We start from the raw sequence: 14,703 nt of genomic DNA, 5'->3' as shown, positions 1-14,703 counted from the left end.
GTCTAATTGTCTTCTCTTTCCTCTTTCACTGATGTGTCATGGAAGGCTGTAGTAGAGACCTTGCAGGATGACTAGGAAATGATTAACAAATAGCATTAGCTGTCAGATCGCCCTATGGATGAAAGCAGGATGGAAAAGAAGCATGGGCATCCACGGTGAGATGAAGAAGACACAATGCTATGGAGTGACAGGCTGGAGAGTCAGCTGGATGTGCAGGCGGTGCAGCGACTCCCTTGTTCTCCTCCTGCACAGCAGACAGAATGGATGGCTTCAGCACCACGCTCCAGCGGACAGCGCCTTACATTGACCTTGGTGGAGCTGGGAGCTGCCAGGCTGCCCACTGTCCTGCCCTGTCCCCTCGATCTGCCAGGGTAACCTCATAAAAGCATCCAGCCGGGCGATGATGAGTACAGCTGTTGTGATTTGGCTGGCAGGACAGATGAGAAAAAGAAAGGAGGAGAGAAAGGAGGAGGGATCTTGCCAGGGGAAGAAAAATAAAGAGGAGGAGGGGGAGCAAGAATGAATCGCTGCTAGCAAATAGGTGCAAGGCTTGCTGCAAATATTAAGCAGGAAATACGGATTTGTTCCCAGTTAATTACAAATAGCTGGGTTTATCTGTCGCCATAAGTAATGCAGGGCCATCTGCTAATATGTTTCTGGCTACAACAATATTATAAGGTGAAAGTGAAATCAGGGAAAATTATCGACGCGATCAATAATGCTGCAAATGTATCTATTGCATGTTACTTATCGAACAACAGCAGAATGAGCGCACACAGCCTGGATGGAGCCCAGCGGGCTACATTGTATCTAATAACACAGGAAGCCAATCACCTGGCAAAATGGTATAGTAATGTGTATTCTAGGCTTGGAGGGCTTACCCATCCTCTGTGTGTGCTGGGCGAGGCGCTCTATGTTTGGTAACTAGATACAATGTTATCACTTTCTAGTTCCGCAGATTGCATTCAGACCTACTTCCATGGCTCGCCAGTCTGCTTTAAGTAGATTGATGTTCTGTCAGACTCACAAGGGATTTCATGAAGCTCATAAAATGAAAGTCCTAGTTTCGTCATCTAAAATGGTTTCTTTATTAACATATCCAATGAAAATCTTGTTCAACAGCATAGTATCGTGGCTGTTACTCCACTCATCCATTTACAAGTCAGCCCAACCTCCGCCAGCCTATGCATTCCAATTGGTCTTCATGTAAAAAGCCCCTCAAGTGCTTTGCTCACTTACAGGGTGACATCACTGTACTCACAAACACAGAATCAGCCCCCTCCTCTCGGAGCTTAGAGACTGCATGTAAGCCATGAGCAGGATTATTTATCAGGTTTCATTCTACAATCTAGACTCCACAATGATTTCATTACTCCACAGTCCAAATGTCTTCAGATTCAGTTGTATTTACTGCCATACAAGAAAGTATACACACTTTCAATAATTCTTTATAGATTTCTTGTATGTTCTACACTGAGAGTATTATTTGTCGCCTAAATTATACTGTACTGTACTCTTCATTCGATCAGTATTAGAGAGACCCATCTAGCAGCATACTCAACCTCTTTTGGCAGTTACTACTGCAGCATTTTGCCATGGCATAAATTCCAGTAGGTGTTAGAATCATTCTGCAGGAATACTGGCCCACGTGGACAGGTTACATTAAAGCATCTTACATGCTGAGACCTTTTAAAGAGGCAATAAGATTTGTCAGCAGAGACAATGTGCAATGAACAATGTTATGCCACTGATATTCATTCTGCAGCAAACACTCACAACAATGATTCAGCAAGGGATGGAGGAAGGAGCATATTTTGCTCGCAGTCCTATTGTTGTGGAGGAGGTGGATTTGGAGATGGAGTCATCATAGGAAGGGGTAAGGGATGAGGCAGACACCCAACATGATGACAGCGATGATGATGAGTCCGTGAATAATGACCATGGTGATGATGAACAAGAATTGGCAGTATGGGGGAAGTTGGAAGCAACTTGGCTCTCGGAAATACTGGCGAGGATGGCGAGCTTTATAAAATAAAAATAAATCTTGGTATAGCACCAACTTATTCTGCAGCACTTACCCTCCACCAAGCTGGGTTCTCATTTTAATGACCGGGGAAGGATGGAAGGCTGAGTCAACCTTGAGCCAGCTACCTGAATCAACCTTCAGGTTGTAGGCGAGAGCTTACACTCTGCACCACACAAGGCTCTACACTTTTTCACTTGCATGCTAGCAGCTGTATTGTTTGCATGAAGCGAAGAGATGACTACCAGACTGTCACACTTTTAGACGCTTGGTATAAAACCAAAATGGCGGAATTTCCTCTGCCTTCCAAGAAGGAGTCAAAATTGGCTTCTTATCGAAGTAAGCTATAAAGCCAAATTGCCATGGCTTTCAAATGGCAGACACATACCACAAGCATGTCTGACACAGGGATCTAGTCTCTTCTGTTCCCCACTGAGCCAATGCTCCATCACCTCTGCTACCGCTCCAACATGCAGCAGCAGCTATTTCAGCTTGGAGAACATGATGACAACGCTTTTACATGCAATATCCTGACCCAACACACATCATCATCATTACCAAATGGATGTTCACCAGCACCTAAATAACCAGGTTCAATCATGCAAAGATGGTACCTCTTCTCTGGCAGATACCCTTCTGAGTCAGCAGTTTGGAACATTAGCAGGGACTGGCCCCCATCACCTTGGGTATACTATCTTGTTCACCCTCCACTATAGCATTAGAGAAGGTATTCAGTGCAGCAGATGGCATTGTCACTCTTAATTGAACAAAAGCCAATACATGTTTTATTGGTGACATTTATTGCCAATGTACAATTGGAAATAAATCTGGCAACTGGGCAGGCCACATAATTGTGATAATGTTATGGCGGCTTCCTATAACACCCTTGTGTGCGTGCTGAGCATAATACTGTTGGGAAATCCCTCTTGGAAGCTGCCATAAGAGGAACACATGTGGCTGCAGGATGTCCTGAACATATAGCTGAGCTGTCATCATCCCCCGTACCACTACTAGGAATGACCAACTGTTATATGTGATGACCCTCAGACCATCACACCACCAGTGGGGGCTATGTCGCTCCACAGCAAAGGCAGGATTGAGACGCTCACCCCTAAGTCATGGCAGCCACCCTCAGCAGCCATCATTATTCCCACCCTTAGCAGCCACCATTAACCCCCCCCCCCTCAGCAGCAACCATTAGACCCCCCCAATTAGCAGCAACCATTAACCCCCCCCAACCCATATACTTACCTCCTCCTTGCTTTCAGCGCTCCTCGCATGTTAACTTTTTCTTCCTCACTTCTGCCCTAATCACCAATCAGGTTGCTGGAATTGGTGATTAGGGCAGAAGTGGGGAAGAAAAAGTAATATGCGCGCTGTTCCCCCTCTGCTCGCGCTGAACCAACGCAGTCCGACGTCAGTGTGCGCGCCTGGCACGCTTCCTCCCTGAGTCCTCTCCTGTCGAACTGAGAAGCGGGGGACTCAGGGAAGGAGGAACCCAGTTGCACACTGACGTCAGTGTGTGCCAGGTTTAGCGCTAGCAGCACGATTACCAGCGGATGCTGCAGCACCCCAGCTGGTAATTGCTACAGTGGTGAGTGGCGTCAGCACACCACGGGCCACGTAACATGAGGCAGCGGGCCAGATTCAGCCCACGGGCCTTGTGTTTGACACGTGTTCTAGGGGGTTGAATTTTTTTTCTTTTTTTACAAAGTGAGTATATACACTATACACCTGATATGCATGGGGTAGTAAAAATATGGATTGATCTGACCAGGCAATGCTTCTCCCCGCATCAAGAGGCTCAAGAAGAAGGGCTTTGCAGCCGATCGGACACCATAAAAGCTTCCGGCTTACTGAGGCCTAGTGCAACAAGTGAAGCCGCAGGCTACATTTTCAGGGACACCGCGTGGCTGATTGCAGGAGTTCCAGGGGTGAGAGATTTGCCCTGCAGAGCCCCAGCAGAGGCCTATGAAGTGGGAGAACAGTACCTGAGAAGGAGGAAGCTGGATGGAGCAGGCAGTGAGTGAACTGCACCTCATAGTGACGTAAAAACTGACAGACCTACAGTGCATCAAAGACCACACAGTGCCTTACCAGAAGGAGGACAGGGCTAGAAAGTGGCCGGTGAAGTCAGGGCCAAAAAGGCTCACAGACTTCTTTCCCGCGAAAGAACAGGGGGAGAACGAATGGCCCACAGGAGCGTCTATGCCGGAGGAGGAGATGCCAGGAGCAGCAGCACGGGGTGACCTCTTGCCCCAATCCTCTGCTCCCTGAGCACACATTCAGCACACGAAAAGGGAAGAGAGATAGATAAAGCAGGGAGACGAGAATGTTACTTCCCCCAGCATATGGCCAGAAACAGGAAAGCCGCCATCTCACAATGTCAGCCTCAGTTCCTCCACAACAAGCCCAGAGCAGCTGCAACACAAAAAGTGAGGGAAGATGGTAGAGGCCCCAGATACAGCAAACAGAGAGAAGACAGGACAGGAGCCCAGAGAAGAGGAAATAGACCCACTTATGGAGATCCCCTCTTTCAATCAGTCAGCGTCAGAAACTTTCATTATTGATATGATACTAGCGTTAAGAGGATCCCTAAAAAAGGGCATAGCCTCCATAAACAAATCAGACAAATCAGTAAACTCCTCAATCAATGCCCTGGGAGGCAGAGTGGAGCACCTGGAGACCAAAATGGGTGAGCTGACCAATTCATATAATGAACTGGTAGACACACATTATAATATAGTTGAGACTTGAAAAGTCAAAGCAAAATTACCAGACCTGGAAGACAGGACTAGATGTAACAACGTAAAAATAAGAGGAGCAGCAGAGACAGTCTCACCAGCAGAGCTACCAGGGTATCTGAAAAGTTTAATAAAAAAGCTGGAACCTGAATCCAAACAGGAGGAACTAATCATCAATAGAATACATAGGCTCCCATGTCCAAAATTAGTCTCCAAAAACTTGCCTAGAGGCATTATAACATGCATTCATTCTTTTCACGTTAAGGAGAATATGATGCAAACAACAAGGAAGCTCAAGAATCTACCGCATCCATACAAAAGAATTAAACTATTCGTGGACCTCTTCCAAACTACAATGCTTGCCAGGAAAAAAATTCACTCCCATTACTACCACACTAAGAAAAAATAACATCCCATGCAAATGGGGATTCCCAACAAAACTTAGAATAGTTAAGGACCTTGCATATAATTTTCAAACCAGAAGAAGGCCCAAAAGTATTATCAAAATGGGACATACATATCCCCTGGAAAAACAGAACATCCCGCCTACCTAAAGGTTGGTCTGAAGTACCCCATTCCAGAACAGGGAAGGATCGCCTTGAAAAATGGTACCAGCAAACAACCTAAACCAATAACGGTGCAAAAGTGGAGGCAACATAGGAAGTCTCCATTCTAAAGTGGCCAAACTTTTTTACGCCAAAATAATTCCTTCGCAAAGTTGGATACATATCCACCCACTTACAAAGAAAATTCCCAAGTTAAATGTTAAAAATGACTGGTAAGTTTCAAGGCTATTTCTTCAATTTCCAGTTACTCAGAACAAAATGTTGAATCTCACCATCTCTTCGCAAAAAAGATTAATACTCAGCATCCCAGTAGAAAATCTCACAAGACCCCCAGAACATCAAGCAAGTCATAACAAAAAAGAGGAATTCATTCCCGTTCCCAGCATGGAAAAATAAAACAACAACATGAGTATAAAAATCCTTTCTATAAATGCAAAGGGATTAAATTCGCCATACAAGAGATTGGCTATTTGGAAAGAAGCTGTCGAGTAGAGAGGGGTATTTTATGCATACAGGAGTCCCACTTCCTGAGTAAAGGAGACCCAAAGTTCTACCACCATGATCTACATGGCCAACGTTGAAAAGAAAAAAGCAGAAGTAGTCATCGCCATTAAGTAAACCATAAATTTCCAACTGCTCAAGCTCGAAGAGGATAGAGATGAAAGATTTCTGTTTCATGCCAAAATATACGTGCCGAACTCGGCACAATTTCACAGGAAAATAAAGAAGATCCAGAAAGGCAACCTGGTGTTATGTGGGGACTTCAATATAATCGCAGACAATGACATGGACACCACAACCCACAGAGAAAATCAACATACATCTTGTCTTGCTGGATAAGGAGAGAAGAACTATATGACACCTACAGATGTATGAATGCTAGCTCCATAGAAATCTCGATTTATTCATTGATACATCGCTCCTTCTCCAGAATTAAGCACTGCGGAATAAGTTGGCGCTATACAAATAAAGATGATTTTATTATTTGATTATTATTAATTGATATGTTCCTAGTTGACTTCTTTCTGTTCCCAAAAATTCATCGTCCCTCAATAGGAACAGCAACATGATCAGACCATGCCCCAATATATATAACTCTTAAATTATCCCAAAACATGATAATCCCTAGAACATGGAGAAATAATACCTATTTCATGAAAATCCTCAAATATCAAGAAACTATACACAAAACAATTGAAGAATTAAATGAATCCCCAGAGATAAACCCATTCGTACCATGAAAATGCCACAAAACAGTGATAAGGGGAACCATGATCCAGCTAGGATCACACCACAAAAAAGAAAGAAACAAGATACGAAAAGGCATAATAACTAGAGATGAGCGAACGTGTTCTTCCGAGCTTGATATTCGTGCGAATATTAGGGTGTTCGGGATGTTCGTTATTCGTAACGAACACCATGCGGTGTTCTGGTTATTTTCACTTCCTTCCCTGAGACGTTAGCGCGCTTTTCTGGCCAATTGAAAGACAGGGAAGGCATTACAACTTCCCCCTGTGACGTTCAAGCCCTATACCACCCCCCTGCTGTGAGTGGCTGGGAAGATCAGGTGTCACCCGAACATAAAAGTCGGCCCCTCCCGCGGTTCGCCTCAGATGCCTTGTGATTTAGATGAGGGACAGTGCTGTTTGTACCGGAGCTGCTGTAGGGAAAGAATTGGTAGTTAGTGTAGGCTTCAAGACCCCCCAAAGGTCCTTATTAGGGCCACTGATAGCTGTGTGTTGGCTGCTGTTAGCAGTGGCATTTTTTTTTTTCTCAAAATCGCCTCTGCAGACCGTTGCACCTGGCATTAGGGACAGAAGTGCTGCATAGGCAGGGAGAGTGTTAGGAGTGAGTGTAGCCTTCAAGAACCTCAACGGTCCTTTCTAGGGCCATATTTATCCGTGTGCAGTACTGTCCAGGCTGCTGTTAGCTGTGCTGCATTTTTTTTTGCTTCTCAAAATCGCTTCTGCAGAGCATTGCACCCTCCATTGATACTGCAGGGAAAGAATTGTATAGGCAGGGCCACAACACAGTTATTATTCATTGAATATATGCAGTGCTGCCTTTTGCTTGTAAAACAAGTGAAAATAATTCTATTTGTCCGGCCTCTGTCCGTCCTAAGGGCGGTGGACACGTGTCGGCTGCGTGTGACACCTTTAAAAATCATACGCACCCAGCTACGTTTTACTCCTGGCTTCGCCATTTGCTTTCCTTAATTGGGAAAAAAAATACCTGCTCTGCCACAGTTAATAACTCTGCTACCCTCACGTTCTGTGACACATTAGCAGGGACACAGCACAGTTATTAAACTTCTCATGTTCATAGAATATACGCAGTGCTGCCTTTTGGTGCCAAAAAACGGAAAATAATTCTATTTGTCCGGCCTCTGTCCGTCCTAAGGGCGGTGGACACGTGTCGGCTGCGTGTGACACCTTTAAAAATCATACGCACCCAGCTACGTTTTACTCCTGGCTTCGCCATTTGCTTTCCTTAATTGGGAAAAAAAATACCTGCTCTGCCACAGTTAATAACTCTGCTACCCTCACGTTCTGTGACACATTAGCAGGGACACAGCACAGTTATTAAACTTCTCATGTTCATAGAATATACGCAGTGCTGCCTTTTGGTGCCAAAAAACGGAAAATAATTCTATTTGTCCGGCCTCTGTCCGTCCTAAGGGCGGTGGACACGTGTCGGCTGCGTGTGACACCTTTAAAAATCATACGCACCCAGCTACGTTTTACTCCTGGCTTCGCCATTTGCTTTCCTTAATTGGGAAAAAAAATACCTGCTCTGCCACAGTTAATAACTCTGCTACCCTCACGTTCTGTGACACATTAGCAGGGACACAGCACAGTTATTAAACTTCTCATGTTCATAGAATATACGCAGTGCTGCCTTTTGGTGCCAAAAAACGGAAAATAATTCTATTTGTCCGGCCTCTGTCCGTCCTAAGGGCGGTGGACACGTGTCGGCTGCGTGTGACACCTTTAAAAATCATACGCACCCAGCTACGTTTTACTCCTGGCTTCGCCATTTGCTTTCCTTAATTGGGAAAAAAAATACCTGCTCTGCCACAGTTAATAACTCTGCTACCCTCACGTTCTGTGACACATTAGCAGGGACACAGCACAGTTATTAAACTTCTCATGTTCATAGAATATACGCAGTGCTGCCTTTTGGTGCCAAAAAACGGAAAATAATTCTATTTGTCCGGCCTCTGTCCGTCCTAAGGGCGGTGGACACGTGTCGGCTGCGTGTGACACCTTTAAAAATCATACGCACCCAGCTACGTTTTACTCCTGGCTTCGCCATTTGCTTTCCTTAATTGGGAAAAAAAATACCTGCTCTGCCACAGTTAATAACTCTGCTACCCTCACGTTCTGTGACACATTAGCAGGGACACAGCACAGTTATTAAACTTCTCATGTTCATAGAATATACGCAGTGCTGCCTTTTGGTGCCAAAAAACGGAAAATAATTCTATTTGTCCGGCCTCTGTCCGTCCTAAGGGCGGTGGACACGTGTCGGCTGCGTGTGACACCTTTAAAAATCATACGCACCCAGCTACGTTTTACTCCTGGCTTCGCCATTTGCTTTCCTTAATTGGGAAAAAAAATACCTGCTCTGCCACAGTTAATAACTCTGCTACCCTCACGTTCTGTGACACATTAGCAGGGACACAGCACAGATATTAAACTTCTCATGTTCATAGAATATACGCAGTGCTGCCTTTTGGTGCCAAAAAACGGAAAATAATTCTATTTGTCCGGCCTCTGTCCGTCCTAAGGGCGGTGGACACGTGTCGGCTGCGTGTGACACCTTTAAAAATCATACGCACCCAGCTACGTTTTACTCCTGGCTTCGCCATTTGCTTTCCTTAATTGGGAAAAAAAATACCTGCTCTGCCACAGTTAATAACTCTGCTACCCTCACGTTCTGTGACACATTAGCAGGGACACAGCACAGTTATTAAACTTCTCATGTTCATAGAATATACGCAGTGCTGCCTTTTGGTGCCAAAAAACGGAAAATAATTCTATTTGTCCGGCCTCTGTCCGTCCTAAGGGCGGTGGACACGTGTCGGCTGCGTGTGACACCTTTAAAAATCATACGCACCCAGCTACGTTTTACTCCTGGCTTCGCCATTTGCTTTCCTTAATTGGGAAAAAAAATACCTGCTCTGCCACAGTTAATAACTCTGCTACCCTCACGTTCTGTGACACATTAGCAGGGACACAGCACAGTTATTAAACTTCTCATGTTCATAGAATATACGCAGTGCTGCCTTTTGGTGCCAAAAAACGGAAAATAATTCTATTTGTCCGGCCTCTGTCCGTCCTAAGGGCGGTGGACACGTGTCGGCTGCGTGTGACACCTTTAAAAATCATACGCACCCAGCTACGTTTTACTCCTGGCTTCGCCATTTGCTTTCCTTAATTGGGAAAAAAAATACCTGCTCTGCCACAGTTAATAACTCTGCTACCCTCACGTTCTGTGACACATTAGCAGGGACACAGCACAGTTATTAAACTTCTCATGTTCATAGAATATACGCAGTGCTGCCTTTTGGTGCCAAAAAACGGAAAATAATTCTATTTGTCCGGCCTCTGTCCGTCCTAAGGGCGGTGGACACGTGTCGGCTGCGTGTGACACCTTTAAAAATCATACGCACCCAGCTACGTTTTACTCCTGGCTTCGCCATTTGCTTTCCTTAATTGGGAAAAAAAATACCTGCTCTGCCACAGTTAATAACTCTGCTACCCTCACGTTCTGTGACACATTAGCAGGAAAACAGCACAGTTATTAAACTTAGATTATTCATTCACTAGAGGCAGTGGGGCCTTTCGTTTTCAAAAAAGGGAAAAAATTATATTTGGCCTGCAGTCTTGCGCCAATTTATTTCCTGCCTGTGAAATCAAATCACTGGTAATACAGCATGCTGAGGGGTAGGGGTAGGCCTAGAGGACGTGGACGCGGCCGAGGACGCGGAGGGCCAAGTCAGGGTGTGGGCACAGGCCAAGCTCCTGATCCAGGTGTGTCGCAGCCGACTGCTGCGCGATTAGGAGAGAGGCACGTTTCTGGCGTCCCCACATTCATCGCCCAATTAATGGGTCCACGCGGGAGACGGTTATTAGAAAATGAGCAGTGTGAGCAGGTCCTGTCCTGGATGGCAGAAAGTGCTTCGAGCAACCTATCGTCTACCCGCAGTTCTGCGCCGTCCACTGCTGCCAATCCGAATCCTCTGTCTGCTGCTCCTCCTTCCTCCCAGCCTCCTCACTCCACTACAATAACACCTGCTCAGGAGCGGGAGCACTCCCAGGAACTGTTCTCGGGCCCCTGCTTAGATTGGGCAGCAGCGGTTCCTCTCCCACCAGAGGAGTTTATCGTCACTGATGCCCAACCATTCGAAAGTTCCCGGGGTCCGGGGGAAGAGGCTGGGGACTTCCGCCAACTGTCTCAACAACTTTCTGTGGGTGAGGAGGACGATGACGATCAGACACAGTTGTCTTGCAGTGAGGTAGTAGTAAGGGCAGTAAGTCCGAGGGAGCAGCGCACAGAGGATTCGGAGGAAGAGCAGAAGGACGATGAGGTGACTGACCCCACCTGGTGTGCAACGCTTACTCAGGAGGACAGGTCTTCAGAGGGGGAGTCAAGGGCATCAGCAGGGCAGGTTGCAAGAGGTGGCCAGGGGTAGAGGCAGGGCCAGACCGAATAATCCACCAAGTGTTTCCCAAAGCGCCCCCTCGCGCCATGCCACCCTGCAGAGGCCGAGGTGCTCTAAGGTCTGGCAGTTTTTCACAGAGACGCCTGACGACCGAAGAACAGTGGTGTGCAACCTTTGTCGCGCAAAGCTCAGCCGGGGAGCCAACACCAACAGCCTCACCACCACCACCATGCGCAGACATATGATGGCCAAGCACCCCGCAAGGTGGGACGAAGGCCGTTCAGCGCCTCCGGTTTGCACCCCTGCCTCTCCCCCTGTGCCCCAACCTGCCACTGAGATGCAACCCCCCTCTCAGGACACAGGCACTACCGTCTCCTGGCCTGCACCCACACCCTCACCTCCGCTGTCCTCGGCCCCATCCAGCAGTGTAGTTCAGCGCACCGTCCAGCCGTCGCTTGCGCAACTGTTGGAGCGCAAGCGCAAGTACGCCGCCACGCACCCGCACGCTCAAACGTTAACCGTCCGCATAGCAAAATTCATCAGCCTTGAGATGCTGCCGTATAGGGTTGTGGAAACGGAGTCCTTCAAAAGTATCATGGAGGCGGCGGCCCCGCGCTACTCAGTTCCCAGTCGCCACTACTTTTCCCGATGTGCCGTCCCAGCCCTGCACGACCACGTCTCCCGCAACATTGTACGCGCCCTCACCAACGCGGTTACTGCCACGGTCCACTTAACTACGGACACGTGGACAAGCACAGGCGGGCAGGGCCACTACATCTCCCTGACGGCACATTGGGTGAATTTAGTGGAGGCTGGGACAGAGTCAGAGCCTGGGACCGCTCACGTCCTACCCACCCCCAGAATTGCGGGCCCCAGCTCGGTGGTGGTATCTGCGGAGGTGTATGCTTCCTCCACTAAAGCACCCTCCTCCTCCTCCTCCTCCTCCTCTGTCTCGCAATCAAGATGTGTTAGCAGCAGCATGTCGCCAGCAGTCGGTGTCGCGCGGTGTGGCAGCACAGCGGTGGGCAAGCGTCAGCAGGCCGTGCTGAAACTACTCAGCTTAGGCGATAAGAGGCACACGGCCCACGAACTGCTGCAGGGTCTGACACAGCAGACCGACCGCTGGCTTGCGCCGCTGAGCCTCCAACCGGGCATGGTCGTGTGTGACAACGGCCGTAACCTGGTGGCGGCTCTGCAGCTCGGCAGCCTCACGCACGTGCCATGCCTGGCCCACGTCTTTAATTTGGTGGTTCAGCGCTTTCTGAAAAGCTACCCACGCTTGTCAGACCTGCTCGTAAAGGCGCGCCGGCTCTGTGCACATTTTCGCAAGTCCCACACGGACGCTGCCACCCTGCGCACCCTGCAACATCACTTTAAGCTGCCAGTGCACCGACTGCTGTGCGACGTGCCCACACGGTGGAACTCTACGCTCCACATGTTGGCCAGGCTCTATGAACAACGTAGAGCTATAGTCGAATACCAACTCCAACATGGGCGGCGCAGTGGGAGTCAGCCTCCTCAATTCCTTTCAGAAGAGTGGGCCTGGTTGGCAGACATCTGCCATGTCCTTGGTAATTTTGAGGAGTCTACCCAGGTGGTGAGCGGCGATGCTACAATCATTAGCGTCACCATTCCTCTGCTATGCATCTTGAGAAATTCCCTGCAAACCATAAAGGCAGCTGCTTTGCGCTCGGAAACGGGGGCGGGGGAAGACAGTATGCCGCTGGATAGTCAGGGCACCCTCCTGTCTATTTCTCAGCGCGTACAGGAGGAGGAGGAGCATGAGGAGGATGAGGAGGAGGGGGAAGAGACAGCTTGGGCCGCTGCTGACGGTACACCGGCTGATTGCCTGTCATCCTTTCAGCGTGTATGGCCTGAGGAGGAGGAGGAGGAGGAGGAGGATCCTGAAAGTGATCTTCCTAGTGACGACAGCCATGTGTTGCGTACAGGTACCCTGGCACACATGGCTGACTTCATGTTAGGATGCCTTTCTCGTGACCCTCGCGTTGCACGCATTCTGGCCACGACGGATTACTGGGTGTACACACTGCTCGATCCACGGTATAAGGAGAACCTGCCCACTCTGATTCCCGAAGAGGAAAGGGGTTCGAGAGTGTTGCTATACCACAGGACCCTTGCGGACAAGCTGATGGTAAAATTCCCAGCCGACAGCGCTAGTGGCAGAAGGCGCAGTACCGAGGGCAAGGTAGCAGGGGATGTGCGTAGATCGAGCAGCATGTACATCCCAGGCAGTGCAACAGTCTTTAAGGGCCTGGCCAGCTTTATGGCTCCCCACCAAGACTGTGTCACCGCTCCCCAGTCACGGCTGAGTCGGCGGGAGCACTGTAAAAGGATGGTGAGGGAGTACGTAGCGGATCGCACGACCATCCTTGGTGACGCCTCTGCCCCCTACAACTACTGGGTGTCGAAGCTGGACACGTGGCCTGAACTAGCGCTGTATGCCCTGGAGGTGCTTGCTTGTCCTGCGGCTAGCGTCTTGTCGGAGAGGGTGTTTAGTGCGGCTGGGGGAATCATCACAGATAAGCGTAGCCGCTTGTCAACCGACAGTGCCGACAGGCTAACACTCATCAAGATGAACAAAGGCTGGATTTCGCCAGACTTCTGTTCTCCACCAGCGGACAGCAGCGATACGTAAGCAATACGTAGGCTGCACCCGCGGATGGAAGCTACGTTCTCTCTCACCATCCAAAACGGGGACATTTCTGCTTCATCAATCTGTGTCTAATATTCCTCCTCCTCCTCCTGCTCCTCCTCCTGAAACCTCACGTAATCACGCTGAACGGGCAATTTTTCTTAGGGCCACAAGGCTCACTCAAATAATTTTTCTGAACAATTTTTATAAGTTTCAATGCGCTTAAAAGCGTTGGAACTTTAACTTGAACCAATTTTTCGTTACACTGGGCTGCCTCCAGCCCTAGTTACCACTTAAGCCACATTAACCAAAGCGGTTAATGGGTTTCACCTGCCCTCTTGGCTGGCCATGGCCAATTTTTGGGATGTACATTAGTACTGTTGATACAGCAATTTTTGTGGGCCCTCGCCTACAGTGTAATCAAATTAATTTTTAGCCCACCTGCATTACAGCTGACGTTACCTCAGCTGTGTTGGGCAATGCAATGGGATATTTTTATGTACCGCCGGTGGGTTCCAGGGAGCCACCCATGCTGTAGGTGCACACGGAGTTTTTAATACATGTGTCCACTTCTAAAGAACCCCAGTCTGACTGGGGCATGCAGTGTGGGCCGAAGCCCACCTGTATTACGCATGACATTACTACCTCAGCTGTGTTGGGCAATGCAATGGGATATTTTTATGTACCGCCGGTGGGTTTCAGGGAGCCACCCATGCTGTAGGTGCACACGGAGTTTTTAATACATGTGTCCACTTCTAAAGAACCCCAGTCTGACTGGGGCATGCAGTGTGGGCCGAAGCCCACCTGTATTACGCACGACATTACTACCTCAGCTGTGTTGGGCAATGCAATGGGATATTTCTATGTACCGCCGGTGGCTTCCTGGCACCCACCCAGGCAGTGGGTCCACAGGGAGTTTAACCTACATGTGTCCACTTGTAAAGAACCCCGGTCAGACTGGGGCATGCAGTGTGGGCCGAAGCCCACCTGTATTACGCACGACATTACTACCTCAGCTGTGTTGGGCAATGCAATGGGATATTTCTATG

The sequence above is a fragment of the Eleutherodactylus coqui genome, chromosome 3 (genome assembly GCF_035609145.1).
Source record: "Eleutherodactylus coqui strain aEleCoq1 chromosome 3, aEleCoq1.hap1, whole genome shotgun sequence".
Lineage (NCBI taxonomy): Eukaryota > Metazoa > Chordata > Amphibia > Anura > Eleutherodactylidae > Eleutherodactylus > Eleutherodactylus coqui.
This window is presented reverse-complemented; position numbering follows the sequence as displayed.